Genomic DNA, 18,662 nt, shown 5'->3' on the forward strand with positions numbered 1-18,662 from the left:
CACCGTACACAGAACTCAAACAGTTAAATGGATCAAATTATGCTCACGCTATGGCAGTACAGGCTTGCCAATAACTTTTTGAATGGAATGACTAGAAATCACAATACACTTCTTTCTACCTGGTTTCCTTTTTGTCTACCCTTTTATAATGTTTTGAATTGATGTCTGTTGTTCAGGGGCTTATCCTAAAAGGCTGGACAGATCTGACCACTGGTAAGGATGAATATGCCAAGAAAGCTGGGAAATACTTTGACAAAGGCTTGAAAGAGAAAGCAGACATTTTCGCTCTGATGGGAAAGGTACGAAGGGCACCTGTGTTGAGAAGAAATGTTTCACCGCAAAATGCATAATAAAGAGGATTTTGAAACCCACAATCTCAGATTGTTCTGAAATCGTTTCTGTAGTTAGTTACAGATACGATTAGCTTTCCTGAAACATTATTTTGTTGCAATACAATTTGATTTCTGAGTAATGAAGCTAATTGATCGGGCCCAAATTGGCCATTTAAATGTTCAGGATTCAGATAATATTCAATAAATATAGTATCCAACATCCATTTTGAAGCAAACTTCTTCTTGCCAATGGGTAATACTTTTTTGTTTGTTAAAAGCCACCCACGGAACCCCCCACACATCATGCGGCTTAGAGTATTGTTTCTCCGTACTATGTAATGTATTCCCTGTGTATCTGGTGTTTTTTCCCCCCCTGTTCAGAGAAATTAGTCATTGAAGTTGCTTGCATTATTTACCGTAAAGTAGTGTGAAAGTACCAGGTTCTGACCACTAGATACAGTTGTTGCTGCTATAACAACACACTCTTCTATCAATTTTTCTGGTCTCTTGTGTTTATTATACAGTTGAAGTTGGAAGTTTACATACACTTAGGTGGGAGTCATTAAAACTTGTTTTTCAACCACTCCACAAATTTCTTGTTAACAAACTATAGTTTTGACAAGTCAGTTAGCTAATCTACTTTGTGCATGACACAAGTAATTTTTCCAACAATTGTTTACAGACAGATTATTTCACTTATAATTCACTGTGTCACAATTCCAGTGGATCAGAAGTTTACATACACTAACTTGACTGTGCCTTTAAACAGCTTGGAAAATTCCAGAAAATGATGTCATGGCTTTAGAAGATTCTGATGTCCTGTGGTCTGATGAAACAAAAATAGAACTGTTTGGCCATAATGACCATCGTTGTGTTTGGAGGAAAATGAGGGAGGCTTGCAAGCTGAAGAACACCATCCCAATCGTGAAGCACGGGGTGGCAGCATCATTTTGTGGGGGTGCTTTGCTGCAGGAGGGACTGGTGCACTTTACAAAATAGATGGCATCATGAGGGGAGGAAAATGATGTGGATTTATTGAAGCAACATCTCAAGACATCTGTCAGGAAGTTAAAGCTTGGTCGCAAATGGTTCTTCCAAATGGACAATGACCCCAAGCATACTTTCAAATTTGTTGCAAAATGGCTTAATGATAACGAAGTCAAGTTATTGGAGTGGCCATCACAAAGCCCTGACCTCAATCCCATAGAAAATTTGTGAGCAGAACTGAAAATGCGTGTGCGAGCAAGGAGGCCTACAAACCTGACTCAGTTACACCAGCTCTGTCAGGAGGAATGGGCCAAAATTCACCCAACTTATTGTGGGAAGCTTGTGGAAGGCTACCTGAAACGTTTGACCCAGGTTTTACAATTTAAAGGCAATGCTACCAAGTACTAATTGAGTGTATGTAAACTTCTGACCCACTGGGAATGTGATGAAAGAAATAAAAGCTGAAATAAATAATTCTCTCTGCTATTATTTTGACATTTCACATTCTTAAAATTAAGTGGTGATCCTAACTGACCTAAAACAAGGAATCTTTACTAGGATTAAATGTCAGGAATTGTGAAAAACTGAGTTTAAATGTATTTGGCTAAGGTGTATGTTAACTTCCGACTTCAACTGTAAATATCACAACATATCCTTTGCAACTTTGGGTAGAAAACCAATATTATGAAATGTAATTGTGTGGTTGTCCTCCATGAAAGCAATTCAGTTTGTCCTTCTCTTAGCTATCTAATGCTTCAACTCAACTCTCCTTGAATAGTCCAACAAGTGGCCGCTCTCTGAGAGGGCTTTCCCTATGCAATTGTCATTTGAAACTTTTCCCATGTCCTAAACTTTGATGGAGAAATAGGCTAGTTACTAAAATAATTAATTGCATGGCAGTCAGATATTTTTGAAAACAGCGCTTTATGTATTGTGATTAGTGACATTCACCATTAAACCCAACACAAACCAATACCATTACAATTGCAAAATATTGCACAGTGTGTGTTTGGGACTTTTACCATTGAAGACCACTAGAGACCTTAACATTTAAACCATTAGAACTGCTGTAGCCTAATGGTTTGCTTGTTCACCAGGAATGGTCTAACAGTAACTAATCCCTTTTTTGAAGCAAATAAACCACACGCAAAGGGGCCATTTCCTGGAGACAGATTAAGCATATAAGAAGGACAAACTCATTTGCTTTTATGGAGGACTGGCTTGACTTGTGAGGATGACCACACAAATGATTGTCATCATGAGCAAATCTATTGGTTTGTTTACCCAAAGTTGCAAAGGAAATGTTGTGATCTGTTTAATAATTAGGGATAGCCCCCTTTTTTTAAATGTTTGCCTAAAATGACATACCCAAATCTAACTGCCTGTAGCTCAGGCCCTGAAGCAAGGATATGCATGTTCTTGGTACCATTTGAAAGGAAACACTTTGAAGTTTGTGGAATGTAGGAGAATATAACGCAATAGATCTGGTAGAAGAAAATACAAAGAGTAAACCAACCGTTTTGTTTTTTTCTACCACCATCTTTGAAATGCAACAAAAAGGTCCCACATCTAGCCATTACTCTGGTTGTTTCACACTACTTCACTCTCTCCGAAGGTGTCCACAAGATGACAGCGGTGTATGTTCAAAGTTTCAGATGGATAACTTGAAGTATGAGCAAACTACATGACTTTTAGTGTGAAGTCCCCAGGTACATTTGGGCAAATTGTGAAGGAGACATTCGCATTCATATTCCATTTTTCTGCAGGAATATCATCAAATCTGTATACTTGGACATTGATTTAGCTTTCCAAGTATTAGTAGCCATATTATAAGTTCAACATTTGCAAAACACACAGTTTTCATAACTTCATAACTCTCCATATTCTTAGAATTTTTGTCCAAAAGGAAAAGGCTTGCTGTCGCACAAGGTTAGCAGCTACATTTTGTGACCGATACGGCTTTTCCCGATACTCCCGCAAAGCCCAGCTCATTGGCTATCTAGCTAGCTTTGTTTGACCCCGATTGGTGCTTATTTAACAAAGTTACTGTCGATCAAGTGAAGACCGCCCGCGTCATCATGTTTTGTTGTTAGGAGCTCTCCTCAAACAATAGCATGGCATTTTTTCGCAGTAATAGCTACTGTAAATTGGAAAGTGGAGTTATATTAAAAAGAATTTAAGCTTTCAGCCGATATAAGACACTTATATACCAACATTTGTTGTTTCTCTAAAATCCCGTTGACGGGACGCCTATCCCTAAGAGTAAACACAAGAGACCAGCAAAATGGATAGTGTGGCGGTATGGCAGAAACAGTGACATTTAGTGGTCAAATTATGGTACTGTCTCACTACTTTATGATAAATAATGCAAGCAAATTGATTTACTAATTTCTCTGAACAGGGGGAAAACTATCACCAAATTCACAGGGAATACATTACATAGTAGGGAGATGCAATACTCCAAGTCACAGCTTCATACTACTTGTCAAACATAGAAATTATACTGTATACTGGTTGTTGGGGTGGAATGGGTGTGGGGGATCTGTGGGTGGGGTTTGACCATTTTTGGGGATTCCTTATGTGTTACTCATTGGTAGGAAAAAGTTTGGTCCAAATCTGATGTTGGGTACTATATTTATTCAATGTTATCTGAATCCTATGAATTTAAATTGCCAATTTGGGTGTAATCAATGAATTTCTCAGAGATAAATTGACATTTCAACTAAATCATGTTTCAGGAATGCCAATCTTACCTGTTTCTAACTACAGAAACTATTTCAGAACAATCTGAGATGGTGGGTGTCATGGCTTGCTGAAATGACATGGAACGACTCATTGGAGACATTGTTGAGTTCTCTGTCTCTTCTCATAATTTCATGTGGCACTTAGTTACTGTACCTCAACGTGCTAGATTTTCTGTGTCCCACATCTTTACTAGGATGACTGAGTTTATTATTCACTAACACAATCTGTATCTCAATTTGTATCATATCTAACCATAAATTGAATCAATCATTTTGCCTTATCTGTGGTAATACAGTGAGACCTAATGCTAGCTTGCTACCTTTTGCTCTTTTTGTAGAGTCATTTTCTGTTGAAACAGATGTACAACAATGCGTTTGACTTCCCCTCGACATGTCCATAAATTATGTGATATTTTGTCTGTTTCAGGCACATTACTATGAGTATCAACAGAATTATTCCGGAGCTTTGGAGACAGTCAACCAAGTGATTGTTAGTTTCCCTGGGTTTCTCCCTGCCTTTATTAAGAATATGAAGCTTCTATTGACCCTGCAGAACTGGCAGCAAACTGTAGACGCAGCACTGAGGTAAAGTATCCCATCTTACAGGTGTTTTTGCTCTAGAAATTGTGTTTTCTTGTTAACTTAAATTAATGATACTGGAAATAATAGCTGGCTTAAATTTTAGTTTATAAAGATTTGTTTGGATCAAATAAACACTTTCATTGCTGGATTTGGTCAATCAATAGCAGCCATATAAAGAACGAGCCAGTCAGCCTTTGCAAGTGGGTCTGTATTCAAGTGCAAATGAAAATGGAGCGTGATGCCTGGAACCAGTGGCATAATGACTGAGCCATTGTTCCTGACTGCCCGCCCGCTGGACCCTGGCCAGAGCCAGAGAATATAAAAAGGCCTTTGAGTTGAAGCGCTAGAGCTACACGTTTCCCAGGATGCACTCCTCCAGGTTCTATGAACTGCAGGAAGGAGGATCACTCAGGTGGAGCCTGTTTCTAAGGGGATTAAGCCCAAGACCAGAGCCACTGGTTTAGCCCTGCTGAGCCGTAGCTCTGTGAACAGGGATGGACACATGCAGTGCACAGTCCTGCTCTTTTTTTCTCATTGTCTAAGTCGGTGTTCTTCCTTAGATTGTATTCTCTACTTTTCCTCCAGCCTTGTCTGTCACATAAGCCATCATGGGAAAAACAAATATAAAAACCTGACAGCACCACATTTTCATTAGGATCAAACAAACAGTGTTGGTCATTAATGTGATGTTTCCTACCCCATTCCAGACTCTTGCAGAAGGATAAAAACAACCTGGAAGCCCTGAGAATGCTCACTTTTCACTCCTTATGCAGAGAGGGAGACATCACAGAGGTCATGTTCAAACAGTACGTGCTAACATGAGAAACAGATTACTCTATAACCCATTGCCACACAACTAATTGTGAAGGGTGAATGTTTTCATGATGTGTACATGGTCAAACGGGATAACCTTTTTCCTTTTTGGCAGTCAGTAAACCAGCTCTCAAATCTCATCAGCAGCTTGGACACCCAAGAGCCTCACAGCCCAGAGCTTTTCTACAGGATGTCCTTCGCTTTCACACGGGTGGTAAGACGTGTGTAATGGTTTGCAATAAACATATTTTAAATAGAAGATACTGGTTTTACCTCTGAAGAGATGATGAACCCCTTCACTTCACCCTTGTAACATTGCAACAGTCTCTGAACCAGTACATGCCATGTGTGACATGAGGTATACACAAAGAAATGCTCTAATATTATCATTTACTAGTGTGGAAGAAATTAGACAGTGATTCAGCAGAACCACACCATGGTGGACAAAGCCTTCTCCCAAGCCCAAGGGGATGCATATCTGGCCACAGAGCTGCGCTACCAGTTGGTTCTGCAGGGAAGAATCAAATAGGCTATGAAGTGATAGAAGACTGCCATGACTCTGGATGAAACAAGTGCCTCAGCTTTGACAGGTTACGCTGATTGTTCTAGCATGTGCTTTTTAGCTTTAATGTATATGTCATCATATACCTATTCAAAATGTAGTAATATTTACTGCTTAGTTGAGAATTGTAAGCAATCTATTAACTAATATTTAACCGTTTTTAAATGACTTACACATGATCTGTATTTCCAGGTATTATCAGGTGACAGCTGATCGAGGGACACTTAGAGGATGCAGAGCAACAGCTGGAGTTTCTCATAGAGATCCAGCAGTCTATCGGGAAATCAGGGTTAAGGCTGATCGAGGAGATATCACTCTGTTTAACTCTGTTTATCACTCTGTTTAATCCAGTTCAAAGGCCTAGCCAAAGTAACCCTATTACAATTTGACATTCATATCCACTATTTGGAAATAAAGTAAAGCCCAGTAGCCTTTTGCACAACTTCTTGTTGAGTAATTCTTGGTATTTTATGTGTTTGTTAAGCCCTTTACAGTGACGTCAGCCTGGATGAGTAACCTCTGAGTAACAGCTGGTTCTGTGAGTCTTTAGTTTTATGGCCTCTACTGGCCCAGAGGATACTCTCTGCTTGTGTCCCACATTTCACTCGATTCCCTTTGCTTTTGTAGTACACGATGAAGGGAATAGGGTGCCATTTGGGATGCACATTCTGCTGTACAATTGTGGTATAAACAATGCTGTCTTAGAGCTAACCTAGTCCTACTGAGCTGAATACTGTGGAGACCCTGTGACACCCTTGGCTTGCTCTCTCCTCTCTTTCAGGAGCTGCTGTACCTGCGCGCTGTGCTGGCTGTGAAGAAACACAGGCTACAGGATGATGTCACCAACCCGCTGAACGATGCAGTGGACACCCACGCTGCAGGGCCTGCAGCTGGTGGTGGACTATTTTGAGAAGCTCAACCCTGACTTCCTGCTGGAGATTGTCAAGGAGTACACAGAACTCTGTCCTGCTAAGGTCAGTCTGGAGGGGGATGTGTATGGAAACATTTGTTCAATACATAATTTCACGCTTTATTCAGACAGAGTAGAAATTGTAAGGGGATATACAGTAGATGAGGGGAGAAAGTTGGAGAAGGGGCTCTGCACATCTATGGATCCATTTATAGAGATTACTGTCCGTAATTATTGACACCACATTTACTGGGATTCATAAACAAATCAAAGAAGTCGTCACAGGTCTTAAATGGACGTTTAGCCCCTGTCATGGCATTCATCATAGTCTTGGTCTAAGCCCATAGAGATTAACATTGGCATCATCTACATTCTCGAGCCAGCCTCCTGCCCCTCAGCTCCAGCATTAAACCTCCGTTTTGGACACTGTGGTCAAGATAGTACCTGGACTCCTTCAGGGTGGCTTGCTATTGGCCAAAGTCAGGTTTCAGTCAGGTGAGTTCCAACTGTATTGCATGTGACAGAATTCTGCTCTGTTTTCATGCCAAGTGGTTCTCAACATGGATCATAACAATAGGTTTGATGGCAATGCTGATGTCCTTTAGGTGACATTGACACTGCACAGAGCAGCTTCCACATTGCCTGGACCAGTGTCCCTCCCATGCTGAGGCCTACCTGCTCATGGAACAGATCCACCTCTAACAAGGCAATTACAAGCTCTCCTCCTAGTCTAGAGTTCTGCCTCAGCCACAACTTTGAGGTAAGAACAGTATTCCAGATGAATGTGATATTAGATCAAACAGAACTGTTATGGGAACACCCATCCTCGAATAACTCTGTGTGCCGCTCCCTACCAGGTCCGTGATCATCCTGTGTATCACCTAATAAAGGCCCAGGCACAGAAGAAGATGGGGGGACTCCAGGAGGTCATCCAGATGGTCATGATCCTGCCAGGGGTCCGCAGGGCTGGGGCCTCAGCCAAGTCCAAGAACAAGAAGGTGGAGCTTAGCTCTACTGACTGTGTGTCTGTGTTCCTGGAACTCGCCCGAGGCCCTCTGGCTCAACAGAGAACAGGTAAGGGAACATGGAGAGAACTAGCGCAGAAACAGACTTCTCGGGCACTCATAAAATGCAGATAGGGGCCTTTGCACTGAGAACATACATACTCCATATTTTATTGTACTTACATTCCTGGTATTGTTTGTTCAAGTTTTCATTCTCTTTTGTCTGTCATATCATTGCCTAGTGTTGAACAGTGAAGTCTAATCCATGCCATATCATTGCATTTTGTATCAGAAAGTAGGCTGGCCCTCCTTGAAGTCTCGTAGATCGATGCATTGCACTCTTTTTGTCTACCCTCTTGCATAATCTTCCCCCATATCTTACCTCAATGTTAACCTTCAGACGTATAAGTTACCAGACCCAAACTCAGGGATGGCTAACCCTGGAAATCCCTTCAATCTCCACTGACTTAGGTAAATCTGTTTTTCGGGTTTTTTTGCGCCTCATGTGGAATGATATCCAAAAGTCCTTAAAGCTGCAATATGTAACTTTTTTAGCGATCCGACCAAAATCACATAGAAATTTGAGTTATAGATATGTCATTCTCATTGAACGCAAGTCTAAGAAACGGTAGATCTATTCTATGTGTGCTGTTTCTATGCCTCCCATTCTTAAGTTTAATTTTTGCAGCGGTTTAGATGGTACATTGATTCTCTACACTATGCATGCTTGTTTTGCAACATAAACTGAATTTAGGGATATTAATAGAATTTTAACAACCAGGAAATGCAGCTTTAAAATTGGTGCCTCTAGGGCAATTCAGGTGGAGGTTAGAGGGCCTTTTTACTGAAGAATTTGTTTGTTTGTTTCATATGATTGTGTTTAGCTTTTTGTGTTTCGTGTTCGCTTTTCATATATCGTGTAATTGATGTGTATACAGATATGTATAGTGTAATTGTTGTTTATTGATGTGTTCATACAGGGTTCATCTGTGAAAGAGACCATGGTCTCATCATGACTCAATGCTTAAATAAAGGCTAAATATAAAATGAATGTGGGTTTGACGTTTCAGCACGAAGTGATGTAGGACACCATCAACGAGTTCTCGGGCACTCCTGAGGAGCTGCGTGTCACTATCGCCAATGCTGACCTGGCTCTGCTGCACGGCGACACCAAGCTGGCACTGAGCATGCTCAGAAACACTCCTTTGCAACACTACTACATCCAGGCCAAGGAGAAGATGGCCGACATATATCTGAATCACAGGAAATAGAAGTGCCTCTATGCCAGTTGTTACAGGTGAGGAAGAAGAATAACTCAGCATTATAGAAAAGGCCATAGTCTGACCTTAGGTACACAACCTGTTTACTAATGGTGTTTCACATATAGTTTGTTACTACTTCAAACCATGTCTCTTATCCAGTGCATTAACCACATCAACCATTGTCAGCCCACCCTTCTATGCCATAGCATCAGTCAGTCCTAACAGTATCCAGGCCACAAGTTCCCAGCAAATCAAGTAGAAATGTTCAACTTTATCCACAGCAAGGCTGTAATGTGTAAAGCTTCCTGCAGTGTGCCGAAGATCCTTCCCCTCATCTCTGATACTGTACTTGTGTTGACAGGATGGGTTTTCCACACAGAGACACCGCTGGGAAGTCATTAAGCATGAGTGAACCTCAGAGCAGACACATGTCTGTATAATGTGATTCTGTAATGTCTAGAATAAGATTCAACGTGATCTTTTTCCCCTCTTTCCTCAGAGAATTAGTGGAGAAGCTGCCCAGTCCTTATACATGTCTTATACTTGGGGGATGCTTTTGTGAATATCCAAGAGGTAGGCATGAAATGTAATATGCATTTGTTTTGTTGTTACCCAAAATAAGGCAATGATTGCAGGGTGGTTTGGGTATTTTATAGTAATGTGTTCACAGGAAGTAGTATTATGCAATGCTTTCTTCAATCACGCAACTATTTATAAAGATAACTTATCTTTGCGTGGTATCTCCCTTCGTGAATCCCTCACTCAGAAATGTTGAATCATCACAGTTAAGGTTCTGTACAGCTGAACGTCACAAAGTCAAGTGTGTTTATTCGCAGCCAGAGAAGGCCATCGACATCTACGAACAGCCTCGGAAGAAAAAACCCAAAGATTAAGCTCTGGCCTGCAAGATTGGCAGGCTCCCGAGTGGTGCAGCAGTCTAAGGCACTGCACCTCAGTGCTAGAGGCATCACTACAGACCCTGGTTCAATTCCAGGGCTGTATCACAACCAGCTGTGATTGGGAATCCCATAGGGCGGTACACAATTGGCCCAGCATCATCCAGGTTAGGGTTTGGCCGGGGTAGGCCATCATTGGAAAAAATAATTTGTTCTTAACTGACTTGCCTAGTTTAATAAAGGTTAAATAAAAATACAAATAAAAAAGCTATTGTCAAAACTAACAATTGCGTCAAGGTTAGTATACTAACTGGGGAGCTACACAGCAGCGTCAGGAAAACAGTAGCTGCTACACTGCGTAATGTTTTGCCATACAATTTTTTGCCCCAAATTATAAAAAATGAAACCAGAGGGTAATGTTGCACTAAACAGTGCGAGCCTCTCAAAGCAGTGCTCATTATGCCCAGGTTTCATTTCAATAAATTGGAGTGTCTTAGGCTCGTGTCCAGTGTAGCAGGCCTGTAAGTAAAAAACATTCAAAGATCAACTAAAGGAATCTATAGTAGTCAATAGTTGCATGATTCATCACTGTTATTTACAGGCAATCAACTACAACCAAGACTGAGCATCACAACTTCATGTGCTTTGACCTTGCTAAACTGATAATGAAGATGAAACAGTACGAGAGGTGCGAGAACATTTTACAAGAGGCTCTTGCCCAAATCCTAGGTAAACTGGACGTCATTGCTACAATTTTGAACATTTTATATGTTCAATTATATAATTCTTTGTGGGTCATAAATGACAATGATAACACATAGTACTAATATAGCACTTTTCCGACTTCTCACTCTTGTCGCCTTGTGTTGTTTTGTCTAGTGAATGAGCTGCCATCGCTAACCGATGATTGTCGTTATCTGGTCCTGTTGGCAAAGCTCCAAGGCAAGGTTAACAAAAACGAGAATGCTTACTTTCCTTGCAACAAGTAAGTATTCAGATCAGTCTGATATTGTAAAAGCCCTTCTGTTACGCAATGAGAGAAACTGAAATAACTGAAATATATTATTATGATTATCCGTCTAGGTCTCCCCCAAGATACGCGCATAATTCACAACATTGCTATTGCTTAGCTATACGTGAACCCAGCCTTGTGCTGACCTTTAGGCCTGGGAAGTGGAGGCCAAGGTGTTGGAGCAGCCAGACGCTGTCCCCATGCAGAAGCAGCTCGCTGCACAGATCTGTACCGAGATCGCTAAACACTACACGAGTCTTAGAGGCTATGAGAGCGCAGTGAAATTCTACAAGGAAGCTCTTGTCTATTGTGAGAGGTATAGCAAGTTCGGTGCAGCTGAATCAAGCCTTCAAGTGTGTGCTCTCTGCAGCTGTAATTGTGAATCCCTAGCATCTCTTTCTGTCGCCTTTCTGTGCTGTTTTTGTATAGTTTTCTAATTTGCTTATTACGATAGTTTATCTTATCCGCTAAATTATAATATAAATAAGTGACATTTTTGGGGGTGAATGTATGTTTCACACCCAGCCAGTTAAATTACTACATGTGCTCATAGGAAAGGATATTATTATTACGATGTTAGAAGATAATCGGTTAAGAAAGCTTAATTTTGAATGCTTTTATTGCTAGTAGGTGATGTTGGAGCTGGCTCGGTTGTACCTTACTCTAGATTATGTGAATGGCTGCCAACAGCAATGCAGTGTCATTCTGAAGAGTGACCAGGTCAATGAAGATGCAACACTGGTTAGTTCTATTTATATGCCATCTCGGTCGAGTCCCATTTGAAAATCGTGTTGTAAAACTTGATTAATCAAATCAAATTGTATTTGTCACATGCGCCAAATACAACAGATGTAGACCTTACCGTGAAATGCTTACTTACAAGTCCTTAACCAACAATGCAGTTCAAGAAATAGAGTTGAGAAAATATTTTCTAAATGAACTAAAGTAAAAAAATAAATAAGAACACAAGAAAATTACATAACAATAACAAAGCTACAGTATCTGTAGGGGCTACCGGTACCGTTTCAATGTGCGGAGGTACAGGTTAGTCGAGGTAATTTGTAAAGTGACAATGCATAAATAATAAACAGCGAGTAGTAGCAGTGTAAAAAAAACATTTGATTAATTGTTCAGCAGTCTTATGGCTTGGTGGTAGAAGCTGTTACGGAGCCTTTTGGTCTTAGACTTGGCGCTCAGGTACCGCTTGCCATGCGGTAGCAGAGAGAACAGTCTATGACTTGGATGACTGGAGTTTTTTGGGCCTCCCTCTGACACGCCTAGTATATAGGTCCTGGATATCAGCAAGCTTGGCCCCAGTGATGTACTGGGCTGTACGAACTGCCCTCTGTAGCACCTTACTGTCAGATGCCGAGCAGTTGCCAAACCAGGTGGGGATGCAACCAGTCAGGATACACTCGATGGTGCAACTGGAGAACTTTTTGAGGATCTGGGGACCCATGCCAAATCTTTTCAGTCTCCTGATGGGGAAAAGGTGTCATCATGCCCTCTTCACAACTGTCTTGGTGTGTTTGGATCATGATAGTTTGTTGGTGATGTGGACACCAAGGAATCTCATCCCGCTCCACTTCAGCCCTGTCAATATTAATGGGGGCCTGTTCGGCCCTCCTTTTCCATGAGCAGTTCCTTTGTCTTGCTCACATTGAGGGAGAGGTTGTTGTTCTATCTTTGACCTCCTCCCCACAGGCTGTCTCATCGTTGTCGTTGATCAGGCCTACCACTTTTGTGTCATCAGCAAACTTAATGATGGTGTTGGAGTCATACTTGGCCACGCAGTTGTGGGTGAACAGGGAGTACAGGAGGGGACTAAGCATGCACCCCTGAGGGGCCCCACTGTTGATGATCAGTGTGGCATATGTGTTGTTGCCTACCCTTACCACCTGGGGGCGGCCCGTCAGGAGGTCCAGGATCCAGTTGCAGAGGGAGGTGTTTAGTCCCAGGGTCCTTAACTTAGTGATGAGCATTGTGGGCACTGTGGTGTTAAATGCTGAGCTGTAGTCAATGAACAGCATTCTCACATAATGTCGGTGTTCCTCTTGTCCAGGTGGGAAAGGGCAGTGTGGAGTGCGATTGAGATTGCGTCATCTATGGATCTGTTGGGGTGGTTTGCGAATTGGAGTGGGTCTAGTGTTTCCGGCATTATGGTGTTGATGTGAGCCTTGACCAGCCTTTCAAAGCACTTCATGGCTACCAATGTGAGTGCTATGGGGCGGTAATCATTTAGGCAGGTTACCTTCGCTTTCTTGGTCATGGGTTCTATGGTGGTCTGTTTGAAACATGTAGGTATTACAGAGTCGGTCAGGGAGAGGTTGAAAATGTCAGTGAAGACACTTGCCAGTTGGTCTGTGCATGCCCTAAGTACACGTCCTGGTAATCCATCTGGCCCTGTGGCTTTGTGAATGTTGACCTGTTTAAAGGTCTTGCTCACATCGGCTATGGAGAGCGTAATCATACAGTCGTCCGGAACTGCTGGTGCTTTAATGCTTGCTTCAGTGTTGCTTGCCTCGAAGTGAGCATAAAAGGCATTTAGATCGTCTGGTAGGCTCGCGTCACTGGACAGCTCGCTGCTGGGTTTCCCTTTGTAGTCCGTAATATTTTTCAAGGCCTGCCACATCCGACAAGCGTCAGAGCCGGTGTAGTAGCCGGTGTAGTAGCATTCAATCTTAGTCCTGCATTGACACTTTGCCTGTTTGAGGGTTTCGTCTGAGGGTGGGATTTCTTATAAGCGTCCGGATTAGTGTTCCGCCTCTTGAAAGCAGCAGCTCTAGCCTTTAGCTCAGTGCGGATGTTGCGGGTAATCCATTGCCTCAGGTTGGTAAATGTTTGTACGGTCACTGTGGGGACGACATCGTCAATGCCGGTGACTGAGGTGGTATACTCCTCAATGCCATTGGATGAATCCCGGAACATATTCCAGTCTGTGCTAGCAAAACAGTCCTGAAGTGTAGCATCCGCGTCAGCTGACCACTTCCGTATTTAGCGAGTCACTGGTACTTCCTGCTTTAGTTTTTGCTTGTAAGCAGGAATCAGGAGAATATGGAGGGCGAGGGAGAGCTTTGTATGCGTCTCTGTGTGTGACGTAAAGGTGGTCAAGAGTTGTTTATCCTCTGGTTGCACATGTGACATGCTGGTAGAAATTAGGTAAAACGGATTTAAGTTTGCCTGCATTATAGTCCCCACCCACTAGGAGCATTGCTTCCGAATGAGAATTTTCTTGTTTGCTTATGGCCTTATACAGCTCGTTGAGTGCGGTCTTTGTCCCAGCATTGGTTTGTGGTGGTAAATACACGGCAATGAGTTATATTGATGAGAACTCTCAGCGTAGATAGTAGATAGTGTGGTCTACAGCTTATCATGAAGTATTCTACCTCAGGGGAGCAATACCTCGAGACTTGTTTAATATATTAGACATCAGCAGTTATTGACAAATAGACACACACCCCCGCCCCTCGTCTTACTAGACGTAGCTGCTCTGTCCTGCCGATGCACAGAGAAGCCAGCAAGCTCTATATTATCCCTGTCGTCATTCAGCCACGTCTCGGTGAAACATAAGATATTACCGTTTTTAATGTCCCGTTTGTAGGATAGTCTTAATCGGAGATCGTCAAGTTTGTTTTCCAATGATTGCACGCTGGCCAATAATACGGAGGGAAGTGGTGGTTTACCTACTCGTCGGCAAATTCTTACAAGGCACCCCGCCCTCCTCCCCCTTTTCCTCTGTCTTTTCTACTCGCTGATGACGGGATTTGGGCCTTGTCTTGACAGAGCAGTATATCCTTCGCATCGGACTCATTAAAGAAAAAATCTTTGTCCAGTTCGAGGTGAGTCATCGCTGTTCTGATGTCCATAAGCTCTTTTTGGTCATAAGAGGCGGTAGCAGCAACATTATGTACAACGAGTTACAAACAATGCGAAAAAACAAACAAAATTGCAGAGTTGGTTAGGAGCCTGTAAAACGGCAGCCATCCCCTCCGGCGCCATAGAATCCCCTCCGGCGCCATAGAACTTCTCTTTCCTCGTAGATGACGGCTGACCTGACGTTCAGGAAGCAGCACTATGAGCAAGTTGTTTTCCACTTTCAGCAGCTACTGGAGCGCAAACCAGGTGTGACAGGGCTCTGTTTCTCCTGGATCTGAATACACAACTTCCCCACTGAAATATAATTTAAATGGAGATTTGCAAATCTTTAAAAGGAAACTTAAGAACCTCAATGTAAATATACACTGCTGAGTTGACCTCCCCTGGACGGGAAGTAATGTCTTTCCCATATGTTCTTGTTAAACAACTACCCAACACTGGCACGTCTAATCGACCTGCTGAGGAGATCTGGGAAGTTAGAGGAAGTTCCCAGGTTTCTGGAGATGGCTGAAAAACATTCCTCCAGGGCCAAAGTTTGACCCTGGGTTTAACTATAGCAAAGGACTTTATCTGTGGTAAGTCTATGAATAACATTTATTGAATCCATGTATATTTATTTAGAATGGTATGTTTTTAATAATGAGGTTGTATTTGGTGCCCAGGTACACAGGTGAACCCAATGATGGGTTGTGACACTTCAGCAAGGTCCGGAAAGACAACGATTGGAGTCTGTCTTAACCCAGACAATGATACTATGGGAGAAGTCTTTGATATCTGACATGGTGAGTGTCATTTTGGAGTCACTTTTGTTGTAAATAAGAATAGAATATGTTTCTAAACACTTCTACATTAATGTGAATGTTATCATGATTATGGATAATCCTGAATGAATTGGTAATAATGATGAGTGAGAAAGTTACAGAGGAATAAATATCATACACCCCAAAAAATGCTAACCTCACCTGTTACTGTAATGGTGAGAGGTTAGCATGTCTTGGGGTTATGATATAAAATGCTAACCTCACCTGTTATTGTAATGGTGAGAGGTTAGCATGTCTTGGTGTTATGATATAAAATGCTAATCTCCCCTGTTATTGTAATGGTGAGAGGTTAGCATGTCTTGGGGTTATGATATAAAATGCTAACCTCCCCTGTTATTGTAATGTGAGAGGTTAGCATGTCTTAGGGGTATGATATAAAATGCTAACCTCACCTGTTACTGTAATGGTGAGAGGTTAGCATGTCTTGGGCGTATGATATTTGTGTGTCTGTAACTTTCTCACTCATCATTATTCATGATTCATTCAGGATTACCCGTAATCATGGTAGCATCCACATTAATATAGAAGTGTTTAGAAACATATTTGATTCTTATTTACAATAAAAGTGACTCCAAAATGACACAATGTCGTATGTACAAAAAGTGCTGTATTTCTAAACAGTTCACCCGATATGGATGAAAATACCCTAAAATTTTGCCTCATAGTCATTGTATCATCTCACACCCAAAGTGCTGGAGTACAGAGCCAAAACAACAAAAAATGTGTCACTGTCCCAATACTTTTGGAGCTCAATGTAAAAATGTAAAAAAAACATTAGCTAAAACACATCTGTAAATTAATGTTATCCTTGCTCATTTATCTGGCTGTCAAGTTGTCATTGATGTAATTGCTCTTCATTTTCCATTTTCATCTATACTCAGGAACTCCACTGAAAAGCAGGAGTCGGAGCAGCTTGCTGTGAGGACAGCAGAGAATCTCCTGAAGGAGTTAAAGCCCCACACAGCCAGTGGACATGTCCAACTACGGATCCTAGAGAACTACTGCTTTCTGGCCACCAAGCAGAAAACCAATGTTGAGAAAGGCCTGAATGGTTTCACAGAGATTGCAAACAATGAGGTAAGTCAACTCCAGATGGTGTACATGAGTGGGCATACACACCCTTAGAGCAACTCTAACCTCACTGGATGCATTATCTCAGGCTTTCTCTTTGCTTAACACTTTATTGAGGTTGACTTTGGAGGTTTTCTTAACAGCTTATCTATTGAGCAACTTTCCTTTTTTATGGTAAGTAGTTTTTACCATAGTAAGAGAAGTTGTGTAAGAATGCAGGAGAAATTGATGTTGCACAAATGTTATTCTCCTTATTGCTGACAAGGAAACATTCCAATTGACATTTTTGCATACCCTTGTCTACTTAATAGAAATCAAAAGGCATGTTAGATGTGATTCACTGTAAAACAACACTCAACTAACCAGAGCTCCCTGTTTTAACTTAGAAGGATCATGTGCCTGCACTGCTAGCCATGGCGACGGCCTACATGATTCTCAAACAAACCCCTCGAGCCAGGAACCAGCTCAAACGCATAGCTAAGATGAACTGGAGCATTGTTGACACTGACGAGCTTGAGAAGAGCTGGCTGCTTCTGGCCAACATTTACATCCAGTCAGGGAAATATGACATCTTGAAAAGATGTCTTCGCCCTAATAAGGTCAATGTTGGGGGGGTAAAATGGTATTTATTACATTATCTGGCTGCATAGCAAAGAGCCATACTGTAAAACCCTTGATCAAAACGAATTAGAATGAATTTTTGTCAATCACAGTAACAGTCATTGTTCATTTTCATGCTGTAAAGCTGTATGAATACGTGGGCTACATTATGGAGAAGGAGCAGGTATTCCAGGATGCAACGCTGAACTCTGAACCCCACTATAGGTATGTTTAAGGAAATGTTTTATATGCTCATGTTTTCTTTAGGTTTTGGAGGCTCATCCCAATTATCCAAGGATGAGGAAGGACATCTTGGACAAAGCTCAGGCAGCTTTGCGGTCTTGGCACACACACACACAGAGAGAGCGAGAGAGAGACAGTGTTTGATTGTTTGATCTCATTTGATGTTTTTTGTTGACATGTATTATTATTCTTAAGTATTTGGATGTAATTATGAAGGATATTATTCTCATGTATCAAGGGAATTTTGGAGAGATGAGAAACAGTGCTTTTTATAATCATGTGACTACAATACAAAACACATATTGTTATAGACTTATTTTTACCATGTGTTTTTCTTGCAATACAATGAAGACAGTGACTCTGTTGCAACACTCAATAAAGAAAGATATATTGTTGTGCAATAAATGTCACTGAGGCCAGGCACCACTGGCTGAAAGGACATTTTAGCATCTACCGATCAATTTGAGATTTGTTGGTATTTTGGTCCATTAATATGAGTATTTTCAAAAAAGTTAACATAAAAATGTCAGTATTGATGGAAATGTATATTTTCTTTAGTTTATCATACTGCCATCATAAAAATGTCAGGAATTTTAACCACTTTAAAATGGACATACAGTACGTCCATAATTTCAAAGCTCACTACATTGAATTGCACCTAATTTAAAAGTAAATATTATTGAGAATTTAACAAACTGGACTATATGTAGTAACTTACTTTGAAGAGATGGTGATTGGGTCTAAGTAGGTGTTTGGCATTTGATAGTCTATATTCAGTGTATTTGTCTTTACTGACATTTCCCGAAAGTAAGACTTTTCCCACACACCAACTCACTTTCCTCAGCTTCAGAAGCATCTACATTCACCAAATATTGTGTGGTTAGATATAGGTTGCGTTCGTAAATTCACACTGGAGTGCCAGAGTGCACTCAGTGTGTGCTCTGGGC

General features: G+C 41.4%; 1 pseudogene; it reads left to right on the forward strand.

The window, feature by feature from the left end:
- The window catches only part of LOC106586078 (tetratricopeptide repeat protein 21B-like), a 39,698-nt pseudogene extending 21,522 nt beyond the window's left edge, over window positions 1-18,176 (forward strand).
- Window positions 18,177-18,662: the final 486 nt, after the last annotated feature.

The sequence above is a fragment of the Salmo salar genome, chromosome ssa25 (genome assembly GCF_905237065.1).
Source record: "Salmo salar chromosome ssa25, Ssal_v3.1, whole genome shotgun sequence".
NCBI lineage: Eukaryota > Metazoa > Chordata > Actinopteri > Salmoniformes > Salmonidae > Salmo > Salmo salar.